The 16,501-nt window shown below is 32.6% G+C and overlaps 1 protein-coding gene and 1 pseudogene across 1 annotated transcript in view; both read left to right on the top strand.

Moving 5' to 3' along the window:
• Nucleotides 1-15,362, top strand: part of LOC128192547 (uncharacterized) — a 36,916-nt gene extending 21,554 nt beyond the window's left edge. The window contains exon 19 of the transcript XR_008244555.1: nucleotides 14,756-15,362. The gene's annotated coding sequence lies outside the window, so the exon portion shown is untranslated. The remainder of the gene's footprint in view (nucleotides 1-14,755) is intronic.
• On the top strand, nucleotides 556-14,814 carry LOC128192548 (uncharacterized; annotated as a pseudogene).
• Nucleotides 15,363-16,501: the final 1,139 nt, after the last annotated feature.

A 16,501-nucleotide genomic window follows, 5' to 3' on the forward strand; every position in this document is an offset into this window, starting at 1 on the left:
TTGCCAAGTGCGTTGCTAACGCTGAGGGTAATAGTAAATATTATTAACTGCGTCTTAACCAATCAGATTTCAGTATTTAACATGAAAGTATAACAATGTATAATATGATATGGTTTCAGTAATATAGAATTATATCACATGAAATTGTATTATATGATATTGTAATATTATATAATATTGTATCATACGATATTGTATGATATGATATTGGTTTATATAATATATTATCATATCACATGAAATTGTATTTTATGATATTGTAATATATATTATTGTGTCATATGATACAATATGTATAATATAATAATGTATTTTATAATATTTTACTTTATCACATAATATTGTATCATTTGATAAGATACAATGTTGGAATCAAATTATATTGTATTATATGATATAATATCATATAATGTATCAAATATGTTTCAGTGTCATTCAATACAATATCATACTATATTATACAATATAATATCATGTTTCAATGTTATGATGTATTATGTAATATGATATTGTAATATAATACTATATTGTATTATATTTTATGACATTGTATTATGTGATCAAATACAATTAGGTATAACACAATACAATGTCATATCATACGTTACAATATCATATCTCATTATTGTTTATTACGGTATTTTATTGTATTATATGATATATATTATAAATATGACATGATGCAATATTTAATTTTATATCATTGAATTGATTAACATATGAACATATGATTATCATAAAAAAATTTATCAGATGATATACGATATTTTGTCAAAACAGAATCCATGAATATCCAAGATCATAAAGTATGATTTTCATATAAAATGATAAAGGTGGTCTTATGAAGGTGATGTCTCATAAGGGTGATGCTCCGTCTCGGTGAGCTTAGTAATCTATGATTACCTATGTTTCTCTATTGTCTTGGATATAAAACATACTATCATGGAGTTTCTATACAAGTCTAATTTTAATAAGAATGATACAAGACACAGATGATCTATCCACTACATTTTATAGCAAGAATTATATAGAATTAACAGTAGACTTTACATTGCTTTATTTTGTAGCTTTGAGTTGCTTATTGCATTTAACAATACCCTTTCCTGATCCAAGCAAAGGCAGGCAACGACAAGGGAAACTTGAAGGCGCCACTCCATATGACAGGGCTGTATATAATGCAACAGCATCACTTCACAAGAGGTAACTGCTTTTGACTAAAGAAATTTTAAAATGAAAGTGAACAGCAGACTCCAATGAAGTTCATGTAGATCTAAGAGAGTTTTGAAAATTGCAAAACTGTCTTGCCAGAAACACAATAATAGCCATGCAGTAATGAAGTTATCATCTATATCATTATATAAATAGTGCCTGTTTGGGAGGGTACCTGTTGAAATTGACCCCCATTGGGGATATATGGTATGATACATACATATCTTATTAGCAATACTTATTACTTATTACAACTGTTTACTGTAGTTTGATACATTTTAGTAAGTATCAAATGTGTTGCTAAAACACAATCACTGATTTAAGAATGCATATGTAGTGGTTGCATTAAATAATAATTGATTATGGAAATCTATTCCACAATGTAAACTAAAAACAATTGATGCTCAAATAATACATGCACTGATAAAACTAAACATATTGTGTAAATCTAAAGTTTGAATTTGTTCAGACATGTATTTTTTCTTCTTATCCTGACCAGACTACACACTAATTTATTCCAAAATTCATCTCATTAAAAAAAGAATTGTGCATTACTGTATGAATTTATTTTTACTCTAATTCCAGTTACCGTAAACTGATGGGACTGTTTTATGACAAGACCATGCCGTACGTCTACTGGGCCAGAGGTGATGTTAACCGGGCAAAAGAGAGCTTTATCCAGCTAATACACACCTGTGAAAAATGTAAGAGAGAGAGAGAGAGAGAGAGAGAGAGAGAGAGAGAGAGAGAGATTCAACTAAAGAGCTAAAGAATTAAAATTCAAATGTTTAAAATCTGATACATGGTGATGGTGAAAATAATTTATGCTTTATGAATGGCAAAGCAATTTTTTTTTCATTGTATTGTTTATTACCAAGAACCATACGATTCATAGGTTTAACATATATACATAAGTGAACAAACATATAAAAACAATTTTTAAAAACAAAAACAAAAAGGAAAGACCATCACAATCTTGTATTAGACTGCGTGTGCACATAGCAGTCTGCAAAATTTACATGACAGAAGTAAACAGAATAATGAAGAGTATATTATCAAAACAAAAACTAATTATAATTTTATCGTAATTTTGAGCATTTATATAAGTATTTTCCCAAATTGCACAACTCTTTGATATTCTTTGTTGAAAGTAATTGAATAAGTTTAAAAACAGAAGGCTTTTCATAATAATATTTTTTTACATACAACTTTCTTATTTCCTTATAAAATGGACAGATTAAAATAAAGTGAAACTCATCTTCAATCTGTGATAGTGAACATAGTTTACAAACTCTCTCATTTCTATGGATATTATAAAATCTGCCACGCTCAATCTCGAGTTGATGAGAGGATAAACGGTATTTACTTATAAATTGAACATATACAGTTGGTATTGGTTTTGTTAAATAGTCTTGTACTTAAAAATTATAACATAAGTGCTTATACATTGTACATTTGGAAGAATTTTCAAAGTAGCCATGTCCTTCTTGTATAAACAAGTCGGTCAACCTCTGCTTCACTTCATGTAGGAATACATGTACATGTTCATTAAATTGTTCTTTACAGTTCCATATATATCCAAAACCTAAATTGTTAATCAATTGTTTTATGTATGAGAGCCAACAATTAGAGGCTAACTGTGTTTCACATTCATTTACCATATCTTGGTATATATTGCTTAAAATACAATTATCACTATTCTTTATCTTTATCCAATATTTCAACATTCTATAATTTCTATCCAACTGCAGTGGTTTACGACCTAATTCAAAATACACCATCATTGATGTAACACTTTTCTTAACACATAATAACTTCTTACAAAAATCTAAATGTATACTTTCTAATTCACTTGCTGGGTGCTGTCCCCATAATTCACAACCATAATGTACTATGCTACCAATATATGTATCAAACAGTGACAATTTTGTATTAACATTCAATTGTAATGGCTTCATTTTGGACAATAAACAATACATAAAACCTACACTGTCCCAAATTATGATATACATTGTAGTTTTATTACTGGTACACACAAAAAACATTCTTAAAATCTTATTTGTACTTTTACTCCTTGAAAATAACTAGCATTATTCTGAAATAAATTACAAAACATACATAAGTTTGTACAAAAATTTGATTGTGAATTGAAGCTGTTTAATACATTGAACATAATTGGGTCATATTGTGACATAGGCAAGGTATGTTATGCAATGTAGAGAAATTTGTTTAGTTATAATCAAGAAAAGCATTATAACCAGATTAAATTATTGTATATATATAATCAAGGGCAGTTTGTTGTGAGCTTGATATATTTATTTGTTTTGGATTTTTATTTCTTGCAGCATGACATAAAGCTTTATACATGTACGAGACTCAGAGAATGCTGCATTTTTTTGATGATGCATCACAGGTGACCTTTGACCTTTCAATGTCTGACATGTCTGATGTATTCAATAAGCCATATTACAGCAAAGAAGAGGTAGCTCAACTGATCTGTAAACAGATATCTCTCCTAAAAGCCAATCTATGTGATCAAGGGTAAGCTAAATTAGTTTAGATACCTGACTGTGCTCCCTTACTTATATTACGAGTTAGTTTGTCACTTCACCATTCAGTCAGCAAAAATGTTCTCAAATCTGGCTGGTAAAGTATGATCTGTCTATAAGAAAGTGCATGACTGAAAAAAGCTCACATAGCCACTGGGATGCAGATTATAAAAAACAAGCTTACTTTAATTTCTCTGTAGGTTGATGACTGTGGAAAAAGCTCACATGGCCAATGAAAGGTGGTCCTGTTGTATGAGAGCTCCCCCTGTCGGAGAGGGATGGTCCCGGAACACCTTCTTCTTCATGGATTCTTTGCTCTGTTTCCATGCACACACTTACTTTGGTATGTTAAAGTATTAGTGAAATGTGATTGAAAATTGTGACATGTTTATTAATATTGTAACATTTGCAATTAGCATTTTTTCATGTTATACTATAGCATTTCTGTTCTCACAAATTTTCATTCAGTATTCATCTTATTACCAGTAATTGATAGTTTTGCTCGATTATCAGCCTGTTTATCACCATGCTTCCTTATCAAAAACCCACTGGTAAATATAACATAGGATAACTGACCAAGGTCCAACTAGCTGAAATTTTCTAGGTCTCATGAATAATTCATGCACTATTTTAATTGGCTCCTTCAAACTTTTGTGAAGGAGGCAATTATTACTAATTATGTCAATGCAATGTATGATCTAATAAGACTGGCATGTTTTCATTGTTTTCATAGTATTATTATTTTCACACCCCCCCCCCCCTTAAAAAAATAAAGAATTTTTCCCTTTAAACAATGATTTGAGAAAAATATATCTGTAGGACATAGCCAACAAGAAAACTGTTATGACCTGAGTCAGTCAGCCTATGTAAAACTTACCATGGTTTTCCACAATGCTTATGCTGTTAAGCCATCATCATCATCATTATCATCATCATCATCATCATCATCATCATCATCATCATCTTATGTTATAAATTTAGCACTGTTAATACATGCTTTAATATGAAGCATTTCCACCATTTTTACTCTTTTTTATATGCGAATTCTGCTTTAGCAACTCTGATCACATTTTTCAGAACTTGGAATTGATTGGATCCAGCATGCCATAGAAAAGCTAGAGCCTCTTTGTAAGGCTTCTAATGCAGACCTGTATATATTTCTATCCATGATGTATGCAATGCAGAAGCAAAATACAAAATGTAAAAAGACCTTCAAGTACTTTGAAAGTCTAGAAAGGTTTGTTGATGAAATAATGTTCGATTTAGAAACAAACAACCACTCGTACTAGTTTACTGGAACATAATCAGTCGGACTTAGTACTGGCTGTCAATCTGTCTGACAAATGAACTGTTCAGCTTAGACAATAGCAATTAGTTTTACTGACAAATCAACTGACAAACTAACAGATCATTGATCATTCAAACTGACAAATCAATTGTTATTCAATAACCTAAAGAAACACTAGTGATTGGCAGGACTCATAAAGAAAATGACATTTCAGGATTGTCCTCTATACTGTACACGTATATTCTTATTAAAATGTTTAACTGTTACAGCTTTCATATGCTGTTTAGTGGTCTTACATGTTGGGTTGTCTAACTATATGGTTTTTTTTCTCATTTTCTAGATCATATAATATTTACATAATGTTGACACAGACAAGGTAGGGCATTGTCCCTGGCAGACTCTCCTGGAATCAGTGAAGAACTCAGTAGCAGTCCGGCCCCTTAAAGTTCTTTGGAGAACTCAGCTTAATCCCCCAAGATTCTCCCATGAGCGTTTGGATTGGCGGACTAAAAGGCAATTGCATCCATTCATTGAAAACTGGTACATACATGAAATGCTTGGATGATTTTTTATAACTAAGTGCTGAGGGATTAATATAAAGATTCTTTATCAATAAATTTCATAATGTACTGTTCTTAATAATTTCTTTCAATAAATGTATCCAGATGTCCTTACACACCATTACATACTGTTGAAGCAGAAATATTCGTTGAGGATATTATTTCACTATTTTGGTTGGCAGTAATAATTAACGAAATTAAATCCAGGACGAATTTTTAACCAAAGTTTTCCTAAATACAGAGTTGATACATGATACATTTGAAAGATTTAGATATAACGAAAATGCATCCCAACAAAATTTTATTTGGTTTAAAAACAACGAAATTTTAACCCAACGAATATTATGTGCTTCTTCAGTATTTTCAAAAAGAATGCAGCCCAAAAACTTTGTCACATTCTGTTAGATAGGTATATGTAACTTTTTATATTGCTGTCATTCCTTTAGCAACCCCTCAGAGGCAGATATCAGTTGTCGTGACCTTGACCTTTACATAACTTCTGAAGGTCATCTTACAGGCAATTTACAGATGACTCTACCACCAATACAATCAGTTCTACTGAACCTTTACACTGGGTAAACTCTAATCATTGCTATGTTTATATTGCTCCTAATATTGGTAATATAGATTGTGTTGCTAATAACAGTACATAAATTTTTGCCATATTTTATGAACAACTGTCTCTTTCCCTTTCAGAACCATAGCACAACTGCCAGCTGTCTACTCGGTGGCTTCTCTTGGCAGCTTTCACTCTGTCCAGTATTTTATGTATAAAAGATATTCACATACATGTAAATACCTTCATAATGTTTAAGAGATTTAAATTTGGCTTTACCGTATATACTCGCCTAATAGTCGGATTATTGGGAATAGAAAATTGAGTGAAAAGTGGGGTCCGACTTATAGGTGAGACATAGTAAAAAAAATTCAAAAGAGAGAAGTAAGTTATATTTTTTTTAAAATAAAAAAACAGGTAAATGCATTGAACCTGTGTTCATAAAAAAGAAAATTCAAGCAGTCTATTTTCACACCTAAGGTGATAATAGATATAGGGGTCATGTCACCTAAAACAACACAAGCCAACACCCCAGTTTAAGGGGCTAATTACCAACCTAATCAGTCAGTAAAGAAATAAATCACTATCATCAAATTTTCCAAAGGACTCTATTTAAATACCTGGTAGTTTCGATGCTATTACCAACTTTTAATTAGTGTTATAAAAAATAATGACATTTCAAATCAAAAGTTATTAACATCATAGACCCATGATAGAAATAGTCTAGAAGCAATCATGGGGTGAAACAAGAACAATTTTTTTAGAACTCAAAACATGTATGATAAAATGTGGTATTTTATTAAGAATATCTGTACATCAATTGTCCTGAAAAAGTGACCTGACTTATAAGGGAGTCAACGGCAATATCTTCAAATTAAAGCTGGAAAAAGACAACTGACTTATAGACAAACCGTAATTATAGGCGAGTATATACGGTAATAATTTTTTTAAATTTCTCTCAGAATTTCATTTTACTTGGTATTTATGCATTTTGATGGCACAAACAAAGACAGTCATCAATATGAATACATGTATACATGAATGACTAAATTGTACTGCCATGCATCTCTTGCATTATTTAACTGTCAGTATTAGAGCCAAAATACTATAGTACAGTCTCTTAAATTTTTTGACACAGTCAGTCCTGTGATCCCCACACCCATGGAGATTTATCGAGGCCAAAATGGGTGTGTTGTCAGCATGATTTTCCCTGGTAAACATCAGCTCTCTGGGCCTGTCAAGCACCTGTTAAAAGTCTTCTGGCATGGTCCAGATGGGAGGCGGGCCAAACTTAATCTGGCTCTCAGAATCAGAGATCATATATACCAGGTAATAATATATCTTATTGCTGCTTTATGGTCAATGACAACATACTGTTGATGTTATACCGGTATGATCAATGACAACATCTTGTTGGTGTTATATGGTCAATGACAACATCTTGTTAATGTTTAATAGTTTGAGCTATATTGACTGTGGATATCGCTCTGGTTAGCTCAGTGGTAGAGCTCCCGACTAGAGTTGAAGGGGTCCTGGGTTCGATTCCCAGTCCAGCTATATATTTTTATTGAACTTATATGCTCATTCCTCCTTTCATACTACAGATGTTATATCATCAATGACAACATCTTGTTGGTGTTATATGGTCAATGACAACATCTCATTGATGTTATTTGGTCGATGACAACATATTGTTGATGTTTTACCATCAAGGACAACATATTTTTTATATTTTACATTTAATGACAACATCTTGTTGATGTTATATGGACAATGACAACGTATTGCAAATGTTTTATGTTCAAGGTTAACATTTTATTAGCTTACTGACAATCACAGCTTTAAAGTTTATACTCATCCAGAATGCATTTTAAATCGTCAATGTTGTTCTGAAATGATGCATTTGATAAATGTCATATTGGGTCAAATTTTATCTTTCTTCATGTTTGTAGTCTAAATAAGTCATGCTAAAATTAATTATTGGAAGTAATAAATCCCCTGATTATAGGCAGCAAAGAAGCAAGTGAGGCTGCTGAGTATGGATGAAGAGATGAAGACCTGTATGCTGGAGATCCTCAGGCTCTGCTATCTCAAAGACTATCTCATCCCATCAACGGTAAATGCATGATTTAAAATCAAACCAAGCAGCTTAAAATAGGGGGCAAGAAATTAACAACAAATAATGGAACTTGTACATGTACATGTATAACAAAGATATAGCTTCCTCAGATGTTCCAGATTTAAGCTCAAGTATTATTTATGTATATGTCTATGCACTTGTCGCATTCTCAATCATTTGAGTACAAATGTTTGTCTATATATAAATATCTTGCACTTTTTCTTAGGAAAAAAAGGAGCAGTTATACGAGACCGTGGAGAAAGCCTACCAGGAAAATAAGCAGAAGCAGCTTAAGCACAAAGATGGTGCCTCCAGCACTCTCAATCCTGCCAAAATTTTCCAAGACCATTTTAAGAAGGCCCCCATCTTGAATCTCCTTCGTCCCCCAGTGGTGTTTGGAACCGATATATTTCTCAGATTTAAAGTTAACGAACAAATATGCAGGAACCTTTTTGTGGTGAGAACTGTTGAAACAATATTATTAATGCATAGAATTTTTATGTGATAATCTATTTTCTTGCTGTGTCTTAATGTCCTAACAATTTCAAACTCAGTTACTGTCTGACTAAAATAAGCCCCACCCCTTTCTGCTATCTGTCAACGGTTGGAGAAGGGGGTATGATTTTAATCAAACTAAGTATTCTAAACAGTGTATATAAATACATGTATCAGATTTGATGTGACAGTGCATGCAAGTACCTTTATTAGATTAAAATAATAATAAGGGTAATTGATGGTTTAATAATATTTATTTTGCGGCTATTTGCCTCGGACTAGAATGACGCAAAGTCATTAAATAAAATACTTCATGTTTTTGTAGACTGCAGGCGGCACATTATTATGTAACAACATGTCAGTTGTTATATGTGTTTTAAGTATTCTTTCTTTGCTTTTCTAACATTTAATTAACATCATTTTGTCATTTATGCCAGAACAACTTAGTACCATTATCAGTTTCGTTACATACAGTCTACGAAAATATATCAGGATGTTTCAGTCTACAGAAGGCTTTTCTTTATTCTGCCTTCAATAAATTTAAAAACCCAACAAATTTCCACAGACAGTCAGTAGCAAACCTAATACTCTGAAATCATTAGAATTCGAGGTGGCTCAATTTTCGTGGAATTCGTGAGTAGCCCTCACCCACGAATTGACATCCTCCATGAAAAATAATTGTAAAATATTAGGTTTTCCTACTGAAACTGAAAACCGCCGCATCCACGAAATTACATCCCCACGAATAAGCAAAACTCCAAGAATCCACGAAAATTGGCCACCACGAAATTAAATGATTCCACAGTAAGTAATAATGTTGCTTGATAAAAAATAACTTAAAAATTTTATAAGGCCTGTGTAATTCAAAGATCGGATTCTATTTGTTGCCAGCCATGACATTAATTCCTTTTTTCCTTGTAACAGATTATTCATACAGAAAACAGTACTGAATTTAAAAATCCAAAAATTCAAGAGAGACATTCGATTGATCACCCATCCTATTTCTCCAATGGAATTTCCAAATCTGCAGAAGGTTTTTATTATTTAGATGAAGTGTAAGTATAAGTATCATATTTCAATGTAAGTTTGATATAGGAAACAAAAGCTGCCAAAGGTATTCAACTGTTGAAGACTCAGTGAGGATAATGTGGCCGCCATTTTACAGAATTTTTCTATGATCTATGAGGAGTTTAATGAATTTAATCAAAATATACGATGTGGAATTAAAACACTGATCTAACAGATTGTAAGAGAAATTCAGATCAAAGAAAAATTCATGACCGTTGTCCAAATATGGTATAAAATCAGTGAGGTTATTGAGAAATCGACTAAATCTGGGATAATGAATTGAATTAATGTTGTCAATGATGGTTTGTAGTCTTACTAAAGGGAGAATTCTCTTAACTTTGCAGCAGTCAGGACCCAGAAACAGTGTGTGTAATCAATAGACATCTAGTGATGACGGATCAAGTGGATACAATCATCTTACAACCAATCAAGGAGGATACACATATTCCGATTGTTATTGGAAAATCCCTGTTTGCCATCAGCCATTTACAATAGTAGGTGTTCTTTTAACTATATTTACTAGTGTGCATTTCTTTATATTTACATCTACCGGGTACCGATTATAATTCGATCTGTGTATATTTTACAGAAACTTATAGTTAATTCATAGCGCTATAAAATTAATAGCTGTAGAAACTGACAGAACTGAAATCAAAAAAGCCCTGTTTATCGATTGGTCGAAACCTACAGCGACCTAGTAAGAAAAATCATGCACTGCATGAAATAATCATGATGATGTCAGACTCAGACTCCCATAGGAAATGATTTGGCTGTTTCTTTTAGCTAATGTACTGATGTACATTATAATTTGGTGAGTTTTACTTACCAGTACCTTTTACAGCCAATTTATTAATTTGTTAGAGGAAAGATGTAAATATAAACAATAAAAAGTTTTCTTTGATGGTTCATATGGGTGATAAGGTAGCGATCATTGCAGAAAAAGTTTACATATAACTTACTAATGTGGATTATGTATTTTTTCTGCAATGTCGCAACCTTCATATCCCGCATGAATCACCAAAGAAAGCATTTTATTATTTTAGTAAATTTAAACTGGTAAGTTATAATTTTAATTTGAGATATGGGATAAAGCTGTAATTTTGTGACACAAAAAAAAAACTTTCTAAAAATAATGAATCCAAAAATTTAGATATAGCATTTTTTTAGCATAAAATTTGATATCAATTCTTCCAAATAGAGTAATTACAGTACAAAATACAGTAAGAGTTACCTCTCTTGTCACTACAATTTCGTAGTAAAGATATAGCGGCGCCACTTGTTGACTATTCAAAAGAAGTCCATTATTTAACAAGTAATGTGACTCATTAAAGTGTTTACAGAATGGTTATTGATAATCGGAAGAATTATGGACAAACTACACACATATATAATATAAACATTATTTTATTATGATGCTTCTAGTAAAAACACACTAAATTAATATATTCACTATCTAAAAGCATTTGATTATACCAAGTAAAAGGATTAGTCAAAGGAAGATATGTGCAGCAATTTTCAGTATCAGTTAATGAATTTTAAAGATGTAGCTAATAAAGGTAAGGTATTTAGTTATAATTAATGAACTATCAGAGTTTTCTGTTGATACAGTCTTCTCTCCATTTCAGCCTCTACAGAATTAATGATCAGATTGAGTCGTTCGCGGAACATCTGGACCAGATTCACCGCCTAACCTTCCTCGGGGACATTCTCGTTATGGTTACTGTCTCGGGGTATCTGCTGTTTGTGGACAGCCAAACACTACTGCCCATCAGGGTGACTGTACATCCCAGGTAAATACTGTACCCAAATCCCAGGTAAATACTGTACCCAAATCCCAGGTAAATACTGTACCCAAATCCCAGGTAAATAGTATACCTAAATCCCAGGTAAATAGTATACCTAAATCCCAGGTAAACAGTGTACACAAATCCCAGGTAAACAGGTACACAAATCCCAGGTTAATGTGTATGCAAATCCAAGGTAAATAATGTACCCAAATCCCAGGTAATAGTATACCCAAATCCCAGGTAAATAGTGTACACAAATCCCAGGTAAACAGTGTACACAAATTTCACGATATATTGTGTACACAAATCCCAGGTAAACAGTGTACACATATTCCAGATAAATAGTGTACACAAATTCCAGATGAACAGTGTACACAGATCCCAGGTAAATACTGTACGCAAATCCCAGGTAAACAGTGTACACATATCCCAAGTATATACTGTACACAAAACTGTACACACAATTATCAGAGCAACCATCTGTCAAAGGTAAATAATCTACACAAATCCCAAGTGGATAATGTGGACAAACACCAGGTGTATACATGCACTATACACAAAACTATCACATTCAAAAAAGTGTGCTACCGCGTGTATAAAAAAGTTAATGCACAGAGTTTATTCAAACCTTAAAATCTGGATCTGTATAATCTCTCTTCTTTGGGCTCTACATGCAGGTTTCATAAATGTCTGTTCTAAAAAAAATAGGTGCACTGAGATTTGAACCCATCTTTGACAAACTCACATCGACATTAGATAGACTAAACAAATCTGTCAATTGCTTATAGAAGTACAAGTAAAAGTTGATGTATGATCTTTCAAAGATGTGAAAAGTGAGGAAAAAAATGCATATCACAGAGTTTGAATTTCATCCTTGATATTTGTTTCATGAGAAATTTTAAAATTTTGGAAAAGTATAATAAAATGAAGGGCACCTTCATTTTATATGAATAACCTATAAACCTAGTATGCATGTATATACCTGTAGGAAAGAAAATTATACCACATCAAATGTTTTTATAGGGCATTTGCTCTCATTTTGGAGAACCTGTACATTTATGAGGTGTCCAACTACCTCAAAGTTCAGGGAGAGAAGTCCTTCAGAGACGCCAACAATTGCGAGTTTGTCAGGGCAGCCATACTTTTGGATAACAAACTGGTCATCATTAAAACTGACCCAGAGTAAGTGGGATGGAATTAAAGTCTGATCTTCATAACCTGTCAAGACTCAACATTTTTAGATCAGCCAATAAAGACAAAGATAATAGAGTAAAACATGGTTTTACATGAAACAGTCATAACTTATTCATACTGTATAAGTGAAGTAAGTTTCATTCCCCAAATCTTAAAAATGTATTATTTACAGATCAGATATAATTTATTGATTTTATAACAAATCAGTCAGTTTGTATCCTTGGTGCATCATTATAACTTTGTTTTACTGCCTTATTTTGCACAGACATAAACATTAAGACCTGTTCCTTCTGTTATTTTGGGGTCCCATCCTGCTTACAGCATCATTATTTGTGGTGCATTGTTTTTTGTTTCAGAGCATGTGGTGTGGAGGCTGAGGACTGGTCACCCATCACCATGACCTCTGCTGTGTCACTGTCAGGTCAACCCAAGGACGTCTGCTTCCTCAGCGAGTCAGGTGAGTGGTCAGTTAGAGAGAGCGTGGGTGTGACACCGTGACTGGGCATGCTCTGAATGCTTATACTTCACAACTAATACTGATCCCTATGGCGAAAAGGAAAAGATTTTTAATGCATTTTTTAAAACCACTGGTTTCTGTTGTAGCGGGCTACCTAGTTTCTGCCTCAATCTTCAACAGCACAGGAGAATTTTACCGAGAAAATCTGTACCATTTCGATCATAGTGGTCAATTACTAGGGGTCCTTCTGTCCCTGGGGCGTGGACCTAGGTCAATGTATCCTGTGTATCTCCCCGGGGACCCGGATCTGTCTGCTAGATACAACGACCTATGTGGGCAGGAAGGCTGGCATGTCTACATGAGGGACGGCCATGATGGAATCATCTGTGTGTATCTAGGCAAAGTTTATAACAGAGAGACATCTTGATTATTTGTGTGTATCTAGACAAGATTTATGACAGAGAGACATTTTGATTATTAGTGCATATCTAGGCAAAATATATAACAGAGAAACATTTTGATCATTTGTTTGTATCAAGGGAAGATCTATAACACAGAGACATTTAGATCATTTGTGTGTATCTAGCCAAAGTTTATAACAGAGAGATATTTTGATCTCCTGTGTGTATCTAGGCAAGGTTTATAACAAAGAGACATTTTGTTCATCTGGGTGTGTCTAGGAAAGGTTTATATCCCATTGACATATGTTGATCATTTATGTCTGGCAAAGTTTGTAAAACAGAAAACATTGCAAAGTTCTTACAATAAGAACTCTTTTGATCTCCCAAGGTTCATATATAAAAGAGAACGAGATTAACATAGGCCTTTTGGCTTGTTTCTCAATCTTCTGTGTACTGTTATTATAATATGTATGATGAAATTCACTAAATAAATATTGTTTATGATGAAATTCACTAAATAAATATTGTTTAAACTAAAAGAGAAAGATATTTGCAGGAGTAAATGTGAAAGAAATGGTTGTGTTTGGTTTGCATTTTGATAGTTGCACTGCTTGTCCTATTGATGCACCTAGTGTATATAGGTACACAATGTAATATCTGTAAACACTGTACTCAGTGTACATAGGTACACAATGTAATATTTGTCAATCCCATACTCAGTGTACGTAACATAAGTACACAAAGTAATATATATCAATCCTTAATGTAATATCTGTAAACACTGTACTCAGTGTACATAGGTACACAATGTAATATATATCAATCCCAATCACAGTGTACATAGGTACACAATGTAATATCTATCAATCCCAAACACAGTGTACATAGGTACACAATATAATATCTGTCAATCCTTAATGTAGTATCTGAATACAATGTACTCGGTGTACATAGGTACACAGAGTAATATCTGTAAATACTGTACTTAGTATATAAGTACATGTAATATCTGTAAACACTGTACTCAGTGTACATAGGTACACAATGTAATATCTGTAAATACTGTACTCAGTGTACATAGGTACACAATGTAATATCTGTAAACACTGTACTCAGTGTACATAGGTACACAATGTAATATCTGTAAATACTGTACTCAGTGTACATAGGTACACAATGTAATATCTGTAAACACTGTAATCAGTATATATAGGTACACAGTGTAATATCTGTAAATACTGTACCCGGTGTACATAGGTACACAATGTAATATCTGTAAATACTGTACTCAATGTACATAGGTACACAATGTAATATCTGTAAACACTGTACTCAGTGTACATAGGTACACAATGTAATATCTGTAAATACTGTACTCAATGTACATAGGTACACAATGTAATATCTGTAAGCACTGTACTCAGTGTACATAGGTACACAATGTAATATCTGTAAATACTGTACTCAATGTACAAAGGTACACAATGTAATATTTGTCAATCCCATACTCAGTGTACGTAACATAGGTACACAAAGTAATATATGTCAATCCTTAATGTAATATCTGTAAACACTGTACTCAGTGTACATAGGTACACAATGTAATATCTGTAAACACTGTACTCAGTGTACATAGGTACACAATGTAATATCTGTAAACACTGTACTCAGTGTACATAGGTACACAATATAATATCTGTAAATACTGTACTCAATGTACATAGGTACACAATGTAATATCTGTAAACACTGTACTCAGTGTACATAGGTACACAATGTAATATCTGTAAATACTGTACTCAATGTACATAGGTACACAATGTAATATCTGTAAGCACTGTACTCAGTGTACATAGGTACACAATGTAATATCTGTAAATACTGTACTCAATGTACAAAGGTACACAATGTAATATTTGTCAATCCCATACTCAGTGTACGTAACATAGGTACACAAAGTAATATATGTCAATCCTTAATGTAATATCTGTAAACACTGTACTCAGTGTACATAGGTACACAATGTAATATCTGTAAACACTGTACTCAGTGTACATAGGTACACAATGTAATATCTGTAAACACTGTACTCAGTGTACATAGGTACACAATATAATATCTGTAAACACTGTACTCAGTGTACATAGGTACGCAATATAATATCTGTAAACACTGTACTCAGTGTACATAGGTACACAATATAATATCTGTAAACACTGTACTCAATGTACATAGGTACACAATGTAATATCTGTAAACACTGTACTCAATGTACATAGGTACACAATGTAATATCTGTAAATACTGTACTCAGTGTACATAGTTACACAATGTAATATCTGTAAACACTGTACTCAGTGTACATAGGTACACAATGTAATATCTGTAAATACTGTACTCAGTGTACATAGGTACACAATGTAATATCTGTAAACACTGTACTCAATGTACATAGGTACACAATGTAATATCTGTAAATACTGTACTCAGTGTACATAGGTACACAATGTAATATCTGTAAACACTGTAATCAGTATATATAGGTACACAGTGTAATATCTGTCAATCCCGTACACACCTGTTGTAATTTATTGTTGTTTTACATTTGTGACAGTTTATAAAACTTGATCAATAAAATGCCTGTTATGGGGTCTGATTTATCTTGACACCTTGTTATGTATGTAACGTTAATCTAAACAACAGCTGCTAGTCTAACAAAAAAGATTTGTCATAAAACGTCCATTTCATTGTACAACTCATTGTTACCTATGTACTACAAAATTTAAAAAATACTATTAGGGGGATTTCACCATGCATT

This window comes from Crassostrea angulata, chromosome 7 (assembly GCF_025612915.1).
Source record: "Crassostrea angulata isolate pt1a10 chromosome 7, ASM2561291v2, whole genome shotgun sequence".
NCBI classification, from domain to species: Eukaryota; Metazoa; Mollusca; class Bivalvia; order Ostreida; family Ostreidae; genus Magallana; species Magallana angulata.